Source organism: Onychostruthus taczanowskii, unplaced genomic scaffold (assembly GCF_017590055.1).
Source record: "Onychostruthus taczanowskii isolate IOZ18803 unplaced genomic scaffold, ASM1759005v1 scaffold6, whole genome shotgun sequence".
NCBI classification, from domain to species: Eukaryota; Metazoa; Chordata; class Aves; order Passeriformes; family Passeridae; genus Onychostruthus; species Onychostruthus taczanowskii.
The window spans coordinates 10,874,231-10,895,100 of NW_024503679.1; the positions used below are offsets into that span (position 1 = coordinate 10,874,231).

Here is a 20,870-nt window from a genome sequence, read left to right on the forward strand (position 1 = left end):
AGCAGGCATGTGTGGCCAGTTCTGCTTGCTCCATGCCCAAATGGGTCAACACAGGCAGATTTTTCCCAAAGGAGGCAGAAGGGCACTCTGCAGAGCTTTGAGACAGCTGCAGCTGGAAATAGCCCAAGCAGAAGAGATGCATCCCTGTTCCTCCAGCCACGCCTTCCCTGGAGTGCTTGATCCAAGTCTGGAATAAAGCACACCATCACCATCCTCATCCCACTGCACACAGCAAGACAGTCCCCTCCACATCCCTGCAGCCACAGAGGTATCTATGGAAACATCCCATGGTATCAGTAGGGTGGTTTCTTTTAGGGGCTAGGAAGGAAGGGAAGAAGGATGAAGAGAGTGTAGAAACCGGAGCCTTTGTTTCCCAGCACTCAGCCACGCCGTTAATTAGGTAGCAGAGACCAGCCACTTCCTACCACATCCTCAAGCTCTTGCAGCAATAGCAGGCACTCCTTTAGTCTCTGCCTTTTGGGGATGAGAAGGAGGCAAGGAGGCAGAAGTCAGTCAGAGCCTACAGAAATGCAACAAGCTGCAGGAAGGATCTTTCCTTTGCAAAGGAACAGGCACCTGATGGGCTCCCCCACCAGCACTTATCTGTCTGAACTATTTGTTTCCTCCCCAAGTTCTCAGCTTGCTCTGACACATCACCCATTCCCCTGATTGCAAGCAAAATGAGTCAGATGGGTCCCAGCTTTGCACCCACTCAAAAGCCCTCTATTTCTTCTCTGCTCCTCAGTGCCACGCCATCAGAAAGCTCAGCCTGGGGACTGCAGGACCACAGCTGCCTTAAAAGCTTGGTACAGGTCCAGACTCACACATGCAGTTTGCCCTTCATTCTGGAGAGCTCCAGTACACTTTTGCATGAGATGCATTAAAACTGACCCTGGAAACAGCACATTCAGACAAGTGGCCATTGGGACCAAGGCAATATCTATGAAATGTATCACAAATGGACTGAAGGAGCACATTCCCTTGAGTGGCAGCTTGGGACATGTCTGCAGCAGCCTGGGGAGATCCTGCACAGTACCATGAGGACACCACAGAGACAGCATCTCCTCCTCTGGCTCTTAAGCAGAGTCTTCCACAGCGCTGCACACAGAACATGACCTCTCAGTTAAAGCAACGACCAAATAAATTTTAAAAAGCTTTTTTTTTTTTTTTCTGAGTCCTGGCAGCGTGGAAGTCAGACACTGTTTTTCAAGCTGTTCCCAGAATGAGACAGAGCCACATGTATCCACAGGCACAGCCAATCTGCATCTGTACAGCCTTGTTCCCACCACCTCCATTAGCACATACAGAGATGTGCATCCCCCTCTTGTAGAATAGGGTGCCAGGGACCAACATCTCCAATTATTATCTTCTGGACCACAGATCTCTGTGCCCAAGTTTCTCTGTGCCCAGGGCAATAAAAGAGTGGCTGGGACCACCTCACTGAGAGTCCTCAATATGTCTAGGGGCTTAAATGATCACCAAGCCAGCCATTGTCCAACCCAGTGTGATCCATGACACTTCGAGTTGTCAGTCTCTCATTTCCTCCCTGTTCGGGTGTTACACAGCATCCTGCACTATCAGCCTCGAGCTTTTGAGTCTCGATCCCCAAAATTACTAAGACTCATTCCAAAAACCAGCTAATTGGAGGAGTTTTCTTCAGACTGATAAGCCCTAAGCCCTACAAGGTCTTTTACTTGTTTCCAGAGTTTTCCCTGCAATTAAGATGTCCCTAAATATATTTCTTGTTAGCATAATTCTATTAATTTTAAGTGAGAACTGAGACTTTTAAACAGTCCTTGATTACAGTTGCTAGAGGTTTGCAACAGACACCCCAAATCCCAAGGTTTGCTCTAAAACCCTTGTGAATTATTCTAGTCCAGCCTTGCCAGCTGCTCTTCTACCCAAAAGGCACCTTCCCTTGAGAGCAGGATAGTAGAAGAAGGGAAGAAAGCTGGAAAAGAGCCATTTCTGGGACTACAAATGAAATCAGGAGGAACAGTCCCAAAAGCCTCTCTTAGCCTTGGCCACCAGCAGCAGCTACTCGTGAAGCTCCCACCAGGTGAGCACCAAAGGAAGAGACACATTGATCCTGCCTTGCCAGATTTTATGCCAAGCTTGTCAGCAAGGCATGCTCAGCTTTGGCTGCCCAGCAAATGCAAACCTCTCCTTTGTGTGGCTTTCTGGACACCTCCCACTGCCCTCCCTAAATCCCAAAGCCAGCAGCATCCCTTGCAAGGTGCACTCCATGCCAGAGGCAGCAAAGACGTGCTCCTTGCAGCCTCCTGGCCCCAGGCCTTCTGCCAACACCATCCCAACACGGGGCACGCAGGCAAAAGAGCTGCCGGAGGAATCCACACCAAGCGGCGCTGAGCACGACCTTTCTGCTTTACAATGGTAACCTGAATCCTAAATACTGGATTTCTAGGCATGCATTAAAGCCATGAGACAATGGAGACGGCGAGGCTGGGGCTGGCTGCAAGCCAGCTCCATGCCGGCTCCACCAGCACCCGACGTTTCCCATTTCCTTCTTTTTTCACCATGGCAGATAAGCTAAGTCCCCCTAAGCCAGGAGGCAGGTGCATGCACGAGCTCACGCCTGACTTGAGGACTGCGAGTGATTCACCCCCCATAGAAGGTGGATGCCCAAGAAGACTCAGAGAGGTGGTTGCTTTCCTCTCTCCCTCGCTCTCTCACATGAGCATTGCTTCTCCTTTAATTGGTTTCATTCATGGCGGCCCTTTGCTAAATGTAATTATGCCAGGCTCTCTCCATCTGTCTGCGTTCAGGAAGAGACATCGCTCTCACTGGTTTTATCTTCAATCTTTATTTCTGCATTAATCCCCGCTCTGCAGCTCACATGTACAACAATGTCCAGGACCTCCTGAGGACATACAGACACACAATGAAGAGCAGGATTTGTCCCTGGGTCTCTCCTGGCTGGAGGACATTTTTTCACAGGGAAAGCCCCATACCTCAGTCACTCTGTAATATCTGCATCTCTCAATGAAACCTCCACAAGCCAGTCCTTTTGCAGACACTCAAGAGTTGTCTGTGAGCCCAGGCAAGAGGAGACGGCTTGATTTTGTCTGCATCACAGAGATGTCTCTGCCCTGTCTTCCCAAGCCCGGTACATAAAGGTAGCAAGATGTCTGCTTAGGTTGACATGGACTGCTTTTCAGATGGAGACAGCATTCAGTCCCAAACTACCATTCATTTTCCTTTCCAGGAATGCAGACAGGGTGAACACGGCTGAGCACGGGGATTAACAAACCTCAGCTCTGCAAGGGCAGCTCATAGCTGCATAGCTGAGGCTGCAAAGCGCCCAACACACCCAGAAGGATTTCATCCCTGGGGATTCATTACCCAAGGTCCTTATACCTTCCTTAGACAGGGTAGGTAGATCTTGGGGGAAAACACAATGCTAAAGGAGCTGGTGGTTTATCGAGAGACGAAACCCAGTGACACAGACCCTGGGCAACCAAGCACCATCTGGTGACCGCCGGCTCCCGACACAATAGCCCACGTTGGCATGTTTATGATAGAGACCAGAGGCGGATTCCCATTATCCCCATCAGATCCTGTGATGTGGTTTCAGGAGAAGGACCATGAGAAGCAGATGGGATGGCAGAAGAGAAAAGAACGCAATGAGACAGACAGACAGGAGAGATTTATATGAAGCTAAAGCGCATACCCATAAACATGGGATAAGTAAATAGCATGTAAGTATGAAATTAAATGCAGGGAATCCATGGCTCCCAGTAATCAGTCAAATATCTCCTTCACCTCTTTTTCAGTTTATCATCGGCATTTTAAAATGAGATATTTATGCCAATAAGTAAGCCAGTTGTATATTGTAACCCTGCAAATATTGGCTTGGATCTGAGAGATTCGTCCCGACAGACAATTCATTTTTACAGTTATTTTTGGACTCCTGGCTTTCGTGGAACACCGGCTCTCTGTGTTGGATTTTATGCCCCTGAAATGTATTTACAATGCATGGCATCTGTATTGTGCATTACACACTTAAATCATTGCATTTCATTCATCGCTTGTAAAAAAAAATATTGCAATATCCTGAAGCTCTGAATACTCAAATTCAAAATATAACTGCTGCATTTTCAGAGTAATGCTATAAAATAATGTTGTATTTTTAGATAAAGGAGGGAAAATTGATCATGAGGAACATGGATTCCCAAGATCTGGGAAGAAGGGGAGTTTGGATTTCACACCACGATAAATGGGTAAAAAAAAAATAAAACTAAAAGCTGAAAAACCCACAAAGGTTTATTTTCTAAACAAGAACATGGAAACATTTTGTCACTTAAACAAAGAGAGGAGGGCGGGGGAGGCTCCGCATCCTTGGCTTGCTCTCTGCAATGGACAAATACTATCAGAAACAAAAAGCATGGCATAGTTAGCAGGAGCTCAGCTCTTTAGAATTAATGGTATGTATTTAAGTTCCTTTTAGATGAAGCCTTCTGCAATTGGGGGGAAAAATTTTTCTTGGTTTTAAAGGCTTCTGTCATTGTTGCCCACAAGCAGAAGAGAAAGGCGCTTTCTTTGTCATCCGGGGGTTTATGGCAACACCTTAATATGTCCTTTTCATAGGTGAAGCAAGGCACACAAAGCAGCCGCGTGCCAATGCGTCCCCCCCGCCACCAGCAAAATAAATAAATGGAGGAACGCGGGGACGGCGGCCGTCGTAATCCCTCGGCAAAGAGGCAGCGAGGATGGTCTGGCGGGGTAAATATCGCACGTCTCCTGCCAAACCCCGCGTGGGCTATTGTCCCACCACCCCTTTTAGATGTCATTAAGGATTTTTCGCATACAACCAAACGAGCAGAGGGGATGAACGCACTCGCTTCTTCCCCACCAGTTGGAGAAGCCATGACGAGGCGGCTGGGAGCCGGCGCAGGAAAAACACAGGGCAAATTAGGAAGTGTGTTAATTCAGTTAATATCACAGAGGGGCTGGCGGGCGGTGGGGGGGAGGTGTGTGCGCAGATTTTCCGCCCGAGGAAGGAGGTGGCAGAGAAAGAACTGGGGCATGCCAGCTCCCGTTATTGTTCTGCCTTCATCGGTAATTAGCAAGATAAGGAGGGGACGGCGTGAGGGAGGCAGCGTGGCGAGGACAAGGCAGCGCTGCACCCCACCTCATGCCCATGCGGCCATCTTACAGGCGGCGCTCGCCTCCCGCAAAATGGCCGCCGGGGCCCACACTGCCTCAGGCCCGCAGCTGGCCCATCCCAGCGGGCTCCCCTCCACCAGCCCCGAGGCAGTGGGCACCCGGGAGCAGTGGCAGCCAGTAAAAGGGGGTCCCAGGGGAAAAGGAGTTGCCATGGTGGACCAGAGTGCGCTGGCGAGCGGCCATCTTAGCCCGGGCCCTGCTCACGGTGCCAAGGCGCTGGGCACGCGGCACTGTCACAGCTCTTTCCCCAGCCCTCCTGGCTGGAACAATCTTGGTACACTTCTCCTTCAGCAGGCAGCACACATTGCCTGGGCCCTGCCTTGGCCACAGAGGCGGCTGTGCCCTTTGCCATGGCTTTACCGTTGGACACGAGCGGGCTTATCCCACACAGGCAAGCGCCTGCCTCACTGAGTGCTGAAGGCTGCCAGGCACTGGAGTGGCCCTGGAAGACACAGCCTGGACAAATAGAGCATTCCAAGAGCTACAAGGCAAGATGTCACCTGTCTAGCCATCAGAGAGTGAGTTATAGGCAAATTATGCCATTCTCCTGGCCAAAACAAAATAAATCCCAAACCAAAACTGCAGCGATATCAGTAAAGAAGACATGAGCTTCCTAAACCTTAATTTAACACAAATTTAAAACAAGGTCAGTTATAAAATGCATGGTTACACAGACGACACAGACAAAGCTACAGATACGTTTCTCACTCCATGGGAGCTTTACAGTGGACACATCAATGCTGTTCAGTTCTCCAAAGGAGCAACACCAAATACCAACCAAGGAACCCTCATCTCTGGTCTCAGGCTGCCCTCAGGACAAGACCAGCAATTACTGACACTAAAGCAGTATTTGGGAAGTATTTCATGTGTCTTGAGCTATGATGGGACTACTTCAGACGGTGCAGTAGGCACACAATGCACGTTGAAAATTCAGCTTCTGCTCCAGTACTCTGTGGAGAACCAGAGGGTGATTGCAACTGCATGCAGGCAGGGCCATGTTATACATCTCAGCTAGACAGTGAAACATAAGGGATGGCAGGCTAGCTGCTCCGCTCCAGGGTTGTCTACACGGAAAACCACACCATTATAATGACAGCACTATAGGTCAACTGCTGCTGCTCCTCGCCACGCTGGTGCACATCTTCACTCTTAAACTGGCTCTCTCCAGTTTAGCTTAAACTGCTTCCAGCATGACATCACTGGTATACAGGAGAGTCCTGCCTTCTGCTAAAGTAAATACCCACAGAGGTTGTACGAGTACATCTCCTTGCTTTAAAATCCGCCCCCCAACCGTACGTCTGTAGCTAGACCTGCCCTTCGGCTAACCTTTCTGTACTCCACACACTCCTGGGCTGTTCACAGTGCCCGTGAAACACTATTACACCCTGCTTCCCTTGGGTGCTAATCCTGCTTGTCAACCCAAAGGCAGAAGCAGACGGTGGCTTGGCATTTTGATTACGTTGTGATCTGTTTGAACCTTCCAGATTCTTTTGATGTCTGTGCAAATTTGAAAGGGGGAGCCTTCATCCCCCACAATGAAACTCTGCTAGCACATGGTGAACCATCTCGGGACTCCTATGTCCATAGCCATTGCTAGATTTGAAGCGGGGAGGGGAGTTGCAACTCCTCCAGGAAGAGTCTGAATTTCAGACTAACCAGTTCTGGCCCTGAGCAGAGAACACTACAGGGACAGCGTGTTGCTCTTCAAACAAATGCATGTGTAGGGGAGTGTGCGCATGCACAGAGACACCAGATTTATACAAATAGATGCATTCATAGGAAAATGCAAATAGCATCCTCTTCCATCCCAGGCTCCCTTCGAGCTCCTGACATCCCAAGGTTTCAGAGGAGTACAACGGAGCCTCAGATCAAACATTAGCCCTGCGGGGGTTCCCTCAGGGAAGCAGCCATGCACTGGGGTCTTTTCCCCGCTTCCATGTGAGGTTTCCCGACCCGGCCTTCCGTGGGTGCTCAGTTCTGACACGCGTACGACACGCGCGCGCGCATGCAGAGCCTTGCTAAAAGGCGCTCTGGGAATTGAGCTTCACTTCCTCTTTCTCCTGAATCAATTGTCATAAACCAGCTTTTGTTTTATTTTTAACAAAGCGACAGAAATAATCTCCACACACAGCCCTTGACACTCCCACGGCCCTGTCCTTTAACAGAACAAGGTGTCCAGGGCCCCTGAGGACATGGGCACAGGGAGTCAGCAGGGTAAGAAAGACCAGGAGAAGCTGCTTTCTTGGTGAACAGAAATCTCCTCTCTTGAGCCCATTGCTTGGCAGGCAGAGAGGTGGTGGGATGGGAAGGGGACTGGATGGTGGGCAAGGCAATTCCAACCTCTCCAACCCAATCTCCAGCTGCTCCCTTCATCCCGTACCCACTGGAGTACCCACTTTCCACCTGCATTTTACCTTGCACTCTGCTCCTCTTGCTCTTCGGTGCCAGCAAGAGGTGACTCCTGCAGCACCATTGCAGCAATCAATGGGCTGACATGCAACCTGTGACAGCCTGTGGCAAACCCCTGTCTCCAGCATGGCCAAGGACTCATCTCTCCTCCTCCTCCTCCCATCCCACATGCCCAGGTTCAGGACTCGGACACATATGGAGACATTTCTTGATGAAACCTATCAGTGGGTGAGTGGCAGCTGAGCAGGTACTGAGCAAGACATGGGGCCAGACAGCAGCCAGGGGGGAAGGCAGCGGGTGGAGGGAACGTGCCTCGGGAGGAATACTCACAAAGGGCTGCTTTCATTAATAAAACATTCCCCCCTCGGTTGCCTTTTGATTTGGGTGTAAGAATTAACCCCATCTGCCCAACAGCACGCTACCTACCAAGTCATCTCTGCTGAGGAAGGCTGTCTGACGTGTCTGCTCAATTGCCTGGCTTCCCACTGCCTGCACTCCTTGGCAGCCCAGACCCCTCCAAACAGCTCACCAGCCTCGCTGGGTCTGCCCTATGGAAGAGATCCTCTTCCCACAACATAGATTAGACCCAGTGAAAATAGGCTTAGTGAAAAGACCATTTCACTATTAATGCCACCCCTCCACAACCCCCCCCCCCCCCCCCCCCAGCTTCACACTCTCTCACAACCAGAAAGATTATAACAAATCCTGGTCACCTTTTGCCCCTGCTAACTACTGCTCCAGTCTTTGCACCGCATGCCTTCTACCACGAGTAGAGAGCTGGGCACAGGGAGTATGTATATATATACACACACATCTATCTAGTCAGCACTGGAGGTGTTCAGCTGCACAACACACATCTCCCTGCACAGCATCTTGCCTTGTCACAACACCCCAACCCATCCCTCTCTGCTGTAATTGCAGAGCCTGGTCCTTGGGCATCAGCAGAAAGTTGCAGCAAATCCTACGTTGGTTAAAGCACAATCTGTCCATTCAAAATTGGTGGGGGGTTGCTTTTAAATCACTGAGACATTTCTATTCCCTTTCTGTTTAAAATAAAACCGAGATGCAGAGATGCCTTCGAACCGACAGCCCCTTCATTTTTCCAGAGGTGTGTTTTAATGAGTGACTCGCCTTCCAAAAAGGGGCCGGCAAAGGGGAAGGACGGCAGATTCTCCACACAAATTCAATAGCTGGTAGGTTGCCATGGGCTAAAGCATTTCTTTGCACACATGAAGGGAAGGGACTCCAGAGCACTAAGGGTTTTGCCTCCCATGAGTTATAGCTCTACCCTTCAAGAGCGGAATAAATGCTTTATCCCATTGCAGCCTGTGATGTATTCTACATAGATGGATTGATTTCCCCTATTGTTCTTAATAAATCCTGGTGCATGAAGAAACTCACTGCACAGCCATTTTTCCTGCCTTGTTCTAACTTGCAGGAGTAATAAGGGTCAGATGTGACTGCAGTGGGAAGCAAAGGCCGTACGTGAGGCAGTGCTTTGTGGGATGCAGTGGGTGTGCATGCAGAGGCTTGGTGGGTGCAGGCAACCAACTCCCTTTTCCCTGTTATTCACCCTTCCAGTCGAAGCTGAGGAAAAGGGGAACCATGGCTGGGTACTGCAGCACTGGTGTGGCTCTGACAGGAGCAGCTACTGCCAAGCTGAGCCTGCACAAGCCTTCCAGATCTGCACAGGGCAAGGCAAGGCTCTGGCCCTCTCTGACTCAAGCTCTCAATTGTGAGAGATAAATATCTGTATTGTATTGTCTGATAAATGCGGGGCTGAAGACTGCACCACTGTAGAGCCTTCCTAAGCACACCCAGCTCTCTGTTGTGCCCTGTCCATCACACCTGTCCCTGCCCATGTCCCAGCTGGGAGGAGTCCACACCACCAACACAGAGGCTTCTCTGGTGTTTTGGTTTTTTTGGGTTTTTTTAAATCAAAATGCTGAACCAACCCCCTCTCAATGACTCCCAACGGCACAACTCAGAGCCCCAGATTGTTGTTAAAAGGTTCTCTCCCTCCCTACCATCTTTTCTGCTCACAAGGTTGACACCCACCCTCTTTTACTGCTACAAGAGGGTGTTTGCTGGACACAGCTTCGCTGGTGTCCAGCAAGGAGGCCCTGCTGGGCTCCAAGAAGCAGGTGGCTCTGCACAATCCTGCCTTGGCCACCTGCCTCCAGCTCCATCCAGGCTCCCTGGATTATCGCTGCTGGTCTTCTCCAGCAGCAGCTAACAACTGGCCCTGTTTCAAAAGCCTGGCTGGGAATTTGGCTGGTGGAGAGAGAGGGAGGGATCAGGTAAAAGAGCTGGTCTCCCATGCATGAGTTGGACTCAATCCTTCAGCAAGACTTCCAGGGACTCACCTCTCCTTGCTCAGGTGGAGACGTCCCAGCCCTTCCCAAGGCATCCCACTCCACGAACTCTCAGTCATGTCTGATTAAGGAAAAGAGAATTTGTCTCAATTAGAAAGAGGTTCCCATATGCATGGACGGATGTCAAGTAATTACCGCACGTCACTCACGTTTGGAAAAGAGACCTTAAATTTGGGGCCGTGTAAACTTGCACACACAATTGCAAGTGAGCTACAGACCTTGGCATGCTCCAGAGCATACGTTGTGTGGATGCTTTCAAGCCCATCCCTCAGCTGAAATACACCCAGCCACGTAAAATACAGCCAGACACGACCCCGTTCTCTAATAAGGAAATAAAGCCGAGTGGACCTGCATTGCCAGACCCCAGACAGCAACACTGTCTCTTTAATTTTCTCCCTGGCTATCTCATCCTTTGCACAAACTCTTTCCTCCCCGTGGCTTCTTCCAGCCTGGTGGGCAAAGTGGGAAAACATCATTAGGGAGGAAAAATAATTTAGTTTGTTAATCAGTATCCAGTGGTGGGAAAAAAGAAAGACAGAGAGCTGGGCTGGCGGTTAGGGCTTAGGAAGGGCCAGCACAAAGCCCACCATTCATGACATCTGGGGCTGGGATTCTCATTGAATTAAACAGACACAAAGAGCAGAGGCATTTCATGCTCTCTTCACAAGAATTATCATATCTCCCTGGCACTAGGAAACCTTCAGCACGGGAGAGGGGGAGAGAGAGAGAGAGAGGGGAAAGCGGGCAGGCTGGGTAGAAATATGGGGCAGGGTAGAAGAGGCTTTGTTCCAGGGTTGGATTTATGGATGGGATGCGGCGCGTTGCTTTGCAGGGAGAGACAGGGCCCTGGCGCGCTGGGTCTAATAAGAATCAGCAAATGTGAAACAGGGGGCCCCTGTGTACCATGAAGCAGGGAAACCCACGTTTGACAAGCCAACAGAATAACCGCTCGCGTCTCAAGGCTGTGGAAGGATGCTGACGTTCCTACGAGATGTGTCGTCTTGTGTGTGTGTCAGCGAGGAGGGGGAGAAGGGGAGAGGCGAGGAGTATAAACAAGAGACCAGGCAGCATCGTTCAGTCATGAAAATTAATTAGCTGATGTGCAAACCATGGCTGCCTCTTCCTACTGCCCTGCAAGCATTCCCCATAAAGCTATGGTGTGTGCAGAGCCTGTGACTGGGAATGACAGGGGCAGATTAGGCAGCTCCTTGGGACACAAGCCTGGCAGCAAGAAACCCACAGCCCGTGCAGAAAAGGTGAGGAGGGGATGATTAGTGTCCTTGGGGAAGGGGCAGAGCCCAGGGACCAGAAGAAAGAGAAAGGGGAGAGACCAGGCACCAAGCTGAGACCAGGAATCATGTTGCTGCAACAGCATAAATTGGGGTGGATCTCAAAAACCAGCCATTAAAAAACCAGGGGCTGGTGGACAGCAAAACCTCTTAGGGTTTAGATCACAAACTCTCTAGGGCAGGACCTGTCATCTCCTGCAGGCTCACACCATGGAGGCCTGTCCTGCCTGGTCTCTGGGCATTACCAGAAGATCTACTTTAAATACTAATTGCTCCATGATCAAGACCTGTGAGCTGCTGGGAGGCTCCCTACAGCATTACCTGTGGGAAGAGGGGATAGATCTCTGACCTCACATCCCCAGGGTAATTTGACCCCGTGCACTAGTGCCACAAGCAAATATTACTACCCAGTGATGAAGATGAGCAGTTCCTGACCAACTTCATATATCCCATCCCCAAGCTTTCAGATCCTACTATAATATGTTTATTCTTTGGCTGGAACAACCACAGAAGAATGAGGGTGCCAGGGAAAAGGGAAAGAAAAAGGGAATGAAGGGTTGCAGAAAGTGATTGGTAGGGAAAAAATATAGAGAAGACTCTTTGACATGGAATGTGCACAGTGAACACAACATGCAGGAAACAAAGGGATGCAAGGAGAGAGGAGAGGCTGGGATGGGCATCTCGGCAGACATGTAGGTAAAAGTTGAAAAGGAAGCACTAATTAGCACCCAGACCATCACTTTCCATTAATAGCTTGTCACCGTTTCCTTGATGTTGCTGAGAGCAGGGAAGTTGGTATGTGTGATGCTTACCTGTCTCTATCTCATTAACAGAAGTGAGGGTGAGAACAGATGTTTATTGCCTGCATTCAGATAGACAGGCCCTTTGCTGAACTGAGAGGCAGGAGAGAGGGGGAAAGTTATGAAAGAGATGCTCATGAAACACAAGCCAAACCCAAACAATGGAAACCCAAACACAGGACACTTGGATACCTGTGCCGATCCAGAAACGGCCCCAGGCAGGTATCAGGTTCCAGGAATTCTGGAAACACAAAACTGCTCAGTCAAATAATTATAAACCAGGGCAAATACACTGCCAGCTGGGGGGAGAGTGCTCTGGTATTGGCACAAGGTATGTGCAAGGGGCTGTGACTGCATTATACCTGGGAAAGTAAAACAAAGGGCTGCTTTCTTTCCAGGCTGATTTGCTCAAGGTGTCCATTCCACTCAAAACCAGCCAGCCAAGCATCTTACTGAGAGCCAGAATGGAGATACCCACCAGTAAACAAAGGAAAAAAAGAAAACAAAAAAAGTGCTATTTCAGGCAAAGATAAACGTGCTTTGCATATAATCATCTTTGGAGTAATTCTTCCAGCAGCTAAAAAAGAGATTATCCTTCCTATGCTAAACACAAAGGCCTCTCCTTTCCCTCCAACATGTGGAATGGCTCCTGACAGTGACATGGGAAAGAGGGAGTGTGCAAGGCAAGGCAAGACAAGGCAAGGACGCCAATCAGCAAGTACCTGCGAGCTGGTAGCACACGTCTGCTGGTGTGACGGCGGGAGCGTGCGTGTGTGTGCACATTCCTAGGGACACCCTCACTTCCACCAGCACAGAAATTCACCATGCAAGCCAAAGGTTCCTCTAGAGCAGGAGCCCAAACCTCCTTAGGACGGAACAAGGGAAAACCAAAGGCAAAGAAAACATCAAGGCAGGGACTGAAGGAACAAAGGCTTCCCCCCTTTCAGCTTGGAGACATCTTCTTGGCCATTTAGCTCAGATCAAGTGTAGGCTCTGTTGACTCCCCCACCTATTCAAATGAACACTTTCAATAGTCTGATAGGTCTTTTCTGCTCTACAGCTTCTCTGCTCCTGTGTTTGACGTCCCCAGCCGATGCAGTTAATGCCACATGCAGAAATACTGCCCTGAAGAGCCCTCGCTTAGATTGCGTGGTCAAGCACTTCAAAGTTAGGAAGTGTCCAATTTATGGCTGTCCATGCAACCTTAATTCCACCTCGCTGTGCAGCCACTCTGGACAGAAAAAGAGGGAGTGAGCTAAAAATAGGCTGTGACCGTGTCGTCAGCCTCGTAAGGGCATGGGCAGGGAGAGGCTGAATTAACGTCTCATGGTCAGAATGAAATCAGGTACCCCCCGTCTTGCCAGCGCTTGCTTTGGTGCCTTCAACCATGTACATTTTTAATATACAGAAATCACGTGCATTCTAAACATACAGAAAAATGCATTATTTATAGCTAATAAATAATAGATTGTTTATATAAGCAAAAAAGAAAAACAATTGTAGGCAAGTGTAACAAATTCCCCTTCCTCCACCCCGCACCCATCCCTGCTTCATCCTGTGCGGGCAGAGAGATTTCAAGCCCCCAGCCTCGGCACAGATTTCTGCCACTATGAAATACAGGACTAATGTTATCTGGCAGCGGCAGAAGGCTGCTCTCCCGGGGCTGGGAGAAGGGGACTGCTGGGGCTGGCAGTGCCCAGGCCAATGCACCCACATACCCTTCACTTTTTCCTCCTGGCACCAGAACACGGAGGAGTTTTCTCCCAGGAGAAGGGTCTGTGCTGGAAGAATATGACCTAAAGGTGGAAAGGGGTGATGGAGCTGGCTGTGAACACCCTCCCACCTTCCCTGGCTGGTCCAGAGCTCTGCAATAAAGTGGTGGCAGTCCATGGTTTCACCCTGCTCCTAATCTGTTATTATCATTCCATGGAAACAATAAATTTTAATTTTTTTCTCCCCCCCCCCAAGAGGCAAGCGAAGGGAAATCGTGATTCTGAACAATTCATAATTCAGCTAAACCTGAAAGGAATTTAAGGGACAAAGAACAGGCATTTCTCGACTCGAAGAGCTTCCCCCAGACGAATTTCAAGGGCCCACAGCAAACAATGGGAGTGTCAGAGGTTCTCAAAAAGAAAAAAAAGTTCAAGAATCTTTACAATAAAAAGTGTTAGGCAACACAGAGGTCAGAGCCGGCTCCTCCTATAATAAATAGCACGACTACCCTACATTAACTATAGGAGACATTTTAATGCAGTGCCTCAGCTTCGTGCTAATTATACTTTTTCACCATATTTTGAACCTAAGAAAAAATGTCATCAGTTAATTATAACAGATGAGGGAGTGTGAAGACTTCCTCAATAAATAATGCCTTGATATCTCATATCCAACAAGCTGCGTGCTCTGCTCTGAAGGTGCCCAGAAATATGTCCTCTCAGGAAATATATCAAGAACTGATGGTCCCATAAGCTGGCTTTGTTTCCAAGCCTTGATTTTCAGCCCAATAATTAAGTGATTTTTATGGATTGGGGAGAGTAAAGGTCGTGGGACTGCTGGAATGGCGCCAGAGAGAGTAAATGTTTAAAAATAAATAAATTCCTAAATCAAAATGAGATACAAGAGATCTCAACAAATTCCCCCCACGGCTGCATAGGTGAGCACGCAGACACCATTTGGTTTCTGGACCCATGTCCCATCCTTCCTGCATTCGTGGCATCTCCATGGGAGTCTGGCATGCACTGAAAAAGCCTGGTTTTAATTAAACCAGGCTACTTCTGCCAGCATGCCACCAGGAGCCAGCCACCACTGTCCACCTACCCCGAGGAGGAGGAAGGGCACCGTGCCCCTGCTGCTGAGCCACCCTGGGCGCTGCCCTGGCTGCACCCATCCCTGCAGAGGCTGCTGGGCATCCGGCTCCATGCTGGGCATTACGAGGTTCCTCAACTAAACCATCTTTCTTTCAGCTCCCTTCTCCACCTAGCACCCCTCACTTCCCCCTCTGAAGAGCCGGGATTTGGCGTGGGAAAGATGTCTTTGGGCTTTTCACAAATCCAGTATCCCCTTGAACCAAAACCAATTAGCCTGGCCCAAGGTCCTGCCATTGAAGGACTGTCCCTTCTTTTCAAACCCCCGCGGGCTCAATTGCTCTAAGGAGCCTGGATGTGAATGAGCAAAGCCCGCTTAAAGTGGTACTTAAGGCCAGACCAGGGTGAAGGAAAAGAGAAAGCCTCTATAGGAACGGCAAGCTGAGTTTCCAAGAGACAGCTAACTGCCGGAGATTGTGTTCTTTTGCTACCCCCATTTTCTTTTTTTTACCCCCACTCCTCAGCTTTCGAGGCAAACGCTCCTAACCAAACCTGAGCCCCTGAATAAATATTAGAAAACACGAAAGCCAGAACCTCGTCCTGACTCTTTGCGGGAGCCCTCCTGTGGGAAGTGTGATGGGCCAGCCTCGTATGCAAGCTCTGGTCACAAACATGTGCACTCAGAGGGACAGAAGGATGGTGAGAAGCCTGAGATGATGTTTTTCCAGTTTGAATCCTGGCAAACACCTTTCCAAGGTGACCAGGCTTGTGGGCACGAAACACCAAAATCCCCAGCCTGGACAGGGTGACTCCCTGCACCGTGTGTTGGGGAAGCCAGGGTGGGCAGCCTCGTGTCCATCTTACGCTGGTGGCCCCTGGTGACACCCAGAGACTCAGGGCGACTGAGGGGCTGCAATGTGGCAGCAGCAGTGGCAGGGTGACACGTGGCACCCACACCATGAACGGTGCGTGTGCACCACCACGTGCCAGGCGCCTCAGTGCTGACGCCAAATCAGCACCTTCCCTCCTGCCAGACACACGAGTGTTTCCAGCAGGCAGCCGTGATCCCTCCCTGGTGGATGAGCAGGACCTATCCATGGCCACAGGCTGGATGGACCCTCCAAGCTCCTCGGCTCTGCCCTTTCTCCGGCGGCACAGACAAAGCCAGGGCAGAGCAGCAGGTAAAGGGAGGCTCTGTCCATTTGCATCAAGGGTGCAGGGAGGGCATGGGAGACAAGAGAGACAAAAGAAATGGCTGAGCCCAGCCTCAAGAGTGGAACTCACCACTGCCATGCAGTTCCACAAAAATGCCCATTGATGGGACTTCATCCATAACCAAGCGTGCACGCTCACACAGCCTGGCTTCCAGGGCAGCTCCTTCAAACAGCAGGGCCTGAACAGCCCCTTCTCCACCTGACCCTGAGCCCTGGTGAGTTTGGCTTCCCCGGGTATTTGGTATAAAGGCCCTTCATCTCATGCACCAAGCCAAACCCACTGCATGGCGGGCAAGTTTTAGGAAAAGGTGGGAAATCCTGAGCTGGAGCACGCAACCTCCCAGAGCATCATTTCCTTGGGGTGAAACCCGCAAACTATATTTTCTATTCATCCCCCAATGGCACATGCTGATTCTTCTCTTTCTGTCTCCCTCTGCCCATCCCCAGCTCTGCCTGAAGAACAAAGACATCACAACCCAGCTCCAGGAACCTCACCCATGTTTGGCCTACGCTGCATCCTATTGCTCCACCAGGAGAGTCCCACTGAGAAGAGAAAGAACCAGGAACACCAGGTCATGGACCCTCATCTCAGCACGCCCAAAAAAGACACCTTCCCTTCTGGGTTTTGCCTGTGCAGGGGCAAAGACCCAACCAAATCAACAGCTACGCTAACAGGGCAAAAAGGAAAGCCACAAAGGGAACTGTGTCTAGCCAAAATCCATCCCTGGCCCTAGGACAGAGCCTTGGGGACCTCCCTTCCAATATGGCACTTAAAAAAAAAAAGGCAGAAAGCAGAGACCTGTCGGTGGGCTGCCAGGGACTCTCTAGATGCAGCGGGTATGCCACAAGCAGAGATTTGCTGGGGGGCTTCATCCACTGCCTCACCCCCGACCCACACACGCATGAGTTGGGGATTCTCATCCCGCTGCCCCCCATCACTCACTGCCACCTCCCTTGTTAACTGAGAGGGTGCTGCCTTCACACCTCCTCCAGACACCCATAGGTTCATGCCAACAATGGGGGCAAGAATGAAGCATTAAAGCAGCAGAAAAAATTCAACCGTAATTTCTCCCTCCTGGACATTAAAGGCCAAATCGCTCAGTCCCTGTCTCAGTCCCCTTCGGGGGAACTGCTCTGGGGTAAGTGTACCAAGTACATGGCCTGAAAAATAACTGAAAAATCAGCTCAGGAGGGGTGATTTTGTGGAGAAAAAAAAAATAATAGTAAATGTCAAGAGTGGTTTCTGACCAGCTAATTGAATAGCAAGGTGAAAAAGCTTGCATCAATCCTTTGTAAGAGTTCTCATGTAGACACGGATTTCCACACTTCCATTTTATTGCATAAAATTATATATATATATGTATTTATATATACACACACAAAGACATTTATTATATGTGTGTATATTTTTTTTTCCTCAGATCCTCTTTTTATATTTTCACCTTTTGCAATTACAAAGGCCAGGGACAGAAATACCTCCTGGGTTCTGCCAGTGCAGAACACTCCCACCAAACAGATTTTCTCTAACATGCTGGTTGAATGATTCCTCCTGAATTACATTCATTAGGAATTTGAATGTTTCTTTCCTCCATCCCCCATCAAATCATTACTCCGGAATAAATGCATTCATCAACCACCTTGCTCAGTTCCCTCCTGCTTTGTTCAGTCTAGTTTTAAAGCATCTCCACTGAAACCGTTTGCACCTGACTCGATGCTAGCGCACGAAAGGGGGAAAAAAATAAATAGGAGAAGAATTGAGCGCCATTCACAATATTGTGAAAATAATTGGAAAATTATTTCTTAAAAATAGCCAACATAATAAAGGAGGGAAAGGACTACATTCCTTCCTCCCCACCTCCGATCTCTTCCACAATTTCTGGGATTGCATCAAGTATACATATTCCAGATGGGCTGGAGAGAAGGAGGTTGGTTCTTAATGACACGTCTTTCGCTGCCTTTGGAATGAATGATTCATTCGGATCTTGCCGAGACTCGGTGCCACAGTTGAGTTACATTTCTAGAAAATCCGTATCTTTAATTCTGGCGCTGCGTGTGGGACCCAGCAAATCATGGAATTACTGCTGTAACTTCGGATTAGTAACGCTTTCTAAATGATAGTCTAATTCCAGGCCTTCATGCTTTTCAGCGTTCACACTCACACAGCCTTTTCCCTGGGAGGCTTCCTGCGGAATTAGTGCTGGCGTCTTCGTCTTTCTCTGCCCTTTTTAATTTCTCCAATGACTTCTCATTAGAATATATAATAACAGCTCCTCAGAACTTTTCTTTCTCCCGGTATAGCCAAATTCAGGCTGAGATCCTTTTTCCTTACTGTGGTTATGGCGGTGCTTTGCTGGCCCTGGAAGGGTGCACAGGCAGATTTAGCTTTGCGGGCCTACGTGGCATCTGACGCCATTACCCCGTGCAAGGGAAGGTGGAAAACCTGCTTGCGAGGTGCGGGGGGCTCCCACCTCTCACCACCCCGCTGGCCACGGGCGGCTCGGCCCTGCGGTGCTCCCCTCTCCCTCGGCAAGGGATGCCCGCTGCGGAGGATGGGGCAGGGTACCCGCGCTCCAGCTCGCCGAGCGGTGCGAACACCGCAGCGTCTTTCCCAGCCCTCCCCATCTCCCGCGGCATCTCCTGGGGGGCAGAGAGCCAGCGAAGAGCACACTCGCAAGCCCTGCCACGGGAAGGTTTCTCTCTGCAGCCTTCCCGGAGCTGTCACGACCCGCGCGGGTTGGCGGCAGCGCGGGGATCATCCCTGCGGGATGCGGGCGGGCAGCGCCGGGCGAGGGGCTGGTGGCGATGCTGCCAGCCTGCCCCGGGGTGCCGGGGGGTCCGGGGGACCCCGGTCCCGGCCAGGGGCGCTCGCCCCACGCCAGCTGGGAAAACGTGCCGGGGAGGCTCGGCGGAGAGCACGGTGCTTTGTGTCGCCATGGGAACGGAATGCAGATGTGCCAATTGCTTTTCTTTTCTTTTCTTTCTTTCTTTTTCCTCCTTTTTTTTTTTTTTTTTTTTTATTTGCCTGACATTGTTATACATATTATGTTTCAACTTCTGGGGCTTGCAGCGGAGGTGAGGGAGGCTTTGTGCCTTGCCAAGCGCTCGGCTCCCAAAGAAGCCTCAGGGCCGGGCGGCTGCACGCTGGGTGCACCGGAGGGGTGCACCCAGCAGCGGGACCCCTTCCCTAAGCATCCCCCCGCCGCTACGAACAAAAGCAACAAAAAACGCAAGAAAAGTGATCACATTCTCACCAACTTGACCTTCCAAAGGGAGGCCAGGATCAAATCCAAAGCCGAAAAAATAGAGCAGGAGAGAGAGAGAGACAGAGAGAGAGACACGGAGAGAGAGAGAGAAGGAAAGATATCCAAAAGCTGGGGGGTTTCGTGGTCTGACCCGTAGGCTGGGACGGGGGGAAGGTTTATTTGGGGAGGGTGCTCGCTCTCTCCATCCTCCCAGAGCCGCAACACTCCGCAGCCTAGGAGTGAATTTCGACGTGCGTTTAACCGATAATTAAACCCCGGATTTATTTGGCAAAGGAAGAATTGGCGCAGGGCTCGCCTCCCTGTCCCCGTCCCTCCCGCCGGCTGCCGCGGAGCCCCGGGCTGCCCGGAGCGGCCCGACGGGGAGGTCGCGGACCCGCAGCCCTTACCTGGAGCCCCCAGGGCGGCGAGTCGGGCCGTCTCTGCACTGCCGGTCCTGGTGCGGCCGCTTCCCCTGGGCGAGCAGGTCTGGAAGTCATTTCTACTTTCGGTTATCTAGCTTTATGATGGCTCCACAACACTCATACAGCTAGATAACCAAAGACAGAAACATCCCTCCGTCGGGGATGCCGGCCATCCGTCCGTCCATCCGTCCGTCCGTCCGCTCCAAGGTGCGGGCACGGCCGGGGCAGGGCGGCCAGGAGCTGCCACCGGGAACCACACACACATTAAAAAAAAAATTAAAAAGAGAAAAAAAAAAAAAAAAGAGAAAAAAAAAAAAAAAAAAAAAAAGAGAAAAAAAGAAAAAAAAAAAGAAAGAAAAAAGAAAAGAGAGGCCGGGGCGGGCCGGAGAAAAAAAAAAAAAAAAGAAGATGAGCCGGGGCAGAGCCACGGACGCACGGCGGGCTGCCGCGGGGGCTCGGAGCCGAACCGCGCCGTACCGAGACAGGTCGGGCTGTGCCGAGCTGAGCCGAGCCAGGCCGGGGCGGGCCGGGCAGCGCGGGGCTGGGCTGGGCTGCGGGGGCCGATGCTCGGCGCTCGGTGCCCAGCCCGCCGGCCCGGCCCGGCGAGCGGCACTCGCGCTCCCGCCCCGCTGCCCAACTTCTACTCCCCTCGCATGGTAATCGCCCCCTTTGGGAAGTGACGTCACGCCGCGCCCAGCCAATCCCCGAGCCCTCATTTAAATCAGCGCCCCCTTTCCCGCGCTTTCCAGCCCGGGATGGGCTTTGCGGCGGGCCGGGACGGGACGGGGCGGGCGCGGCTGGGCTCGGCACCGGGCGGCACCGGGCGGCACCGGGCCCTCCGCCGCACCCCGCCACCGGCCGCCTCCTCCCGCCCTGCCCGGCCCGTGCCGGGGCTGCTCCGCGGGTCGCTCACCTCCCCGACCCCCTCGCCGCTTCCTCCCGCCCCGACGTGCCCCCGCGGCACCTCCGCTGGGCTGGGGGAGAGGCGAGCAGCACTCCTGCATAGCCCTGCATCCGCAGCTAAACTCCCTTTCCCGCTCCTCGGCACTCCCCTCTCTCCTTTTCGCCTCTTTCCCTTTCCCCTCTCCTCATACCCTCTCCCCTTCACTCTCTCCCTTTCCCTGGCCTTTC

At 51.1% G+C, this 20,870-nt stretch overlaps 1 long non-coding RNA gene across 1 annotated transcript in view; it reads right to left on the reverse strand.

Annotated features, from left to right (window-relative positions):
* Positions 1-20,350, reverse strand: part of LOC121343552 — a 35,806-nt gene extending 15,456 nt beyond the window's left edge. The window contains exons 1-3 of the long non-coding RNA XR_005953721.1: positions 20,217-20,350; positions 19,725-19,979; positions 9,963-10,032 (exon numbers count right to left, since the gene is read on the reverse strand). This is a non-coding gene — a long non-coding RNA (uncharacterized LOC121343552). The remainder of the gene's footprint in view (positions 1-9,962; positions 10,033-19,724; positions 19,980-20,216) is intronic.
* Positions 20,351-20,870: the final 520 nt, after the last annotated feature.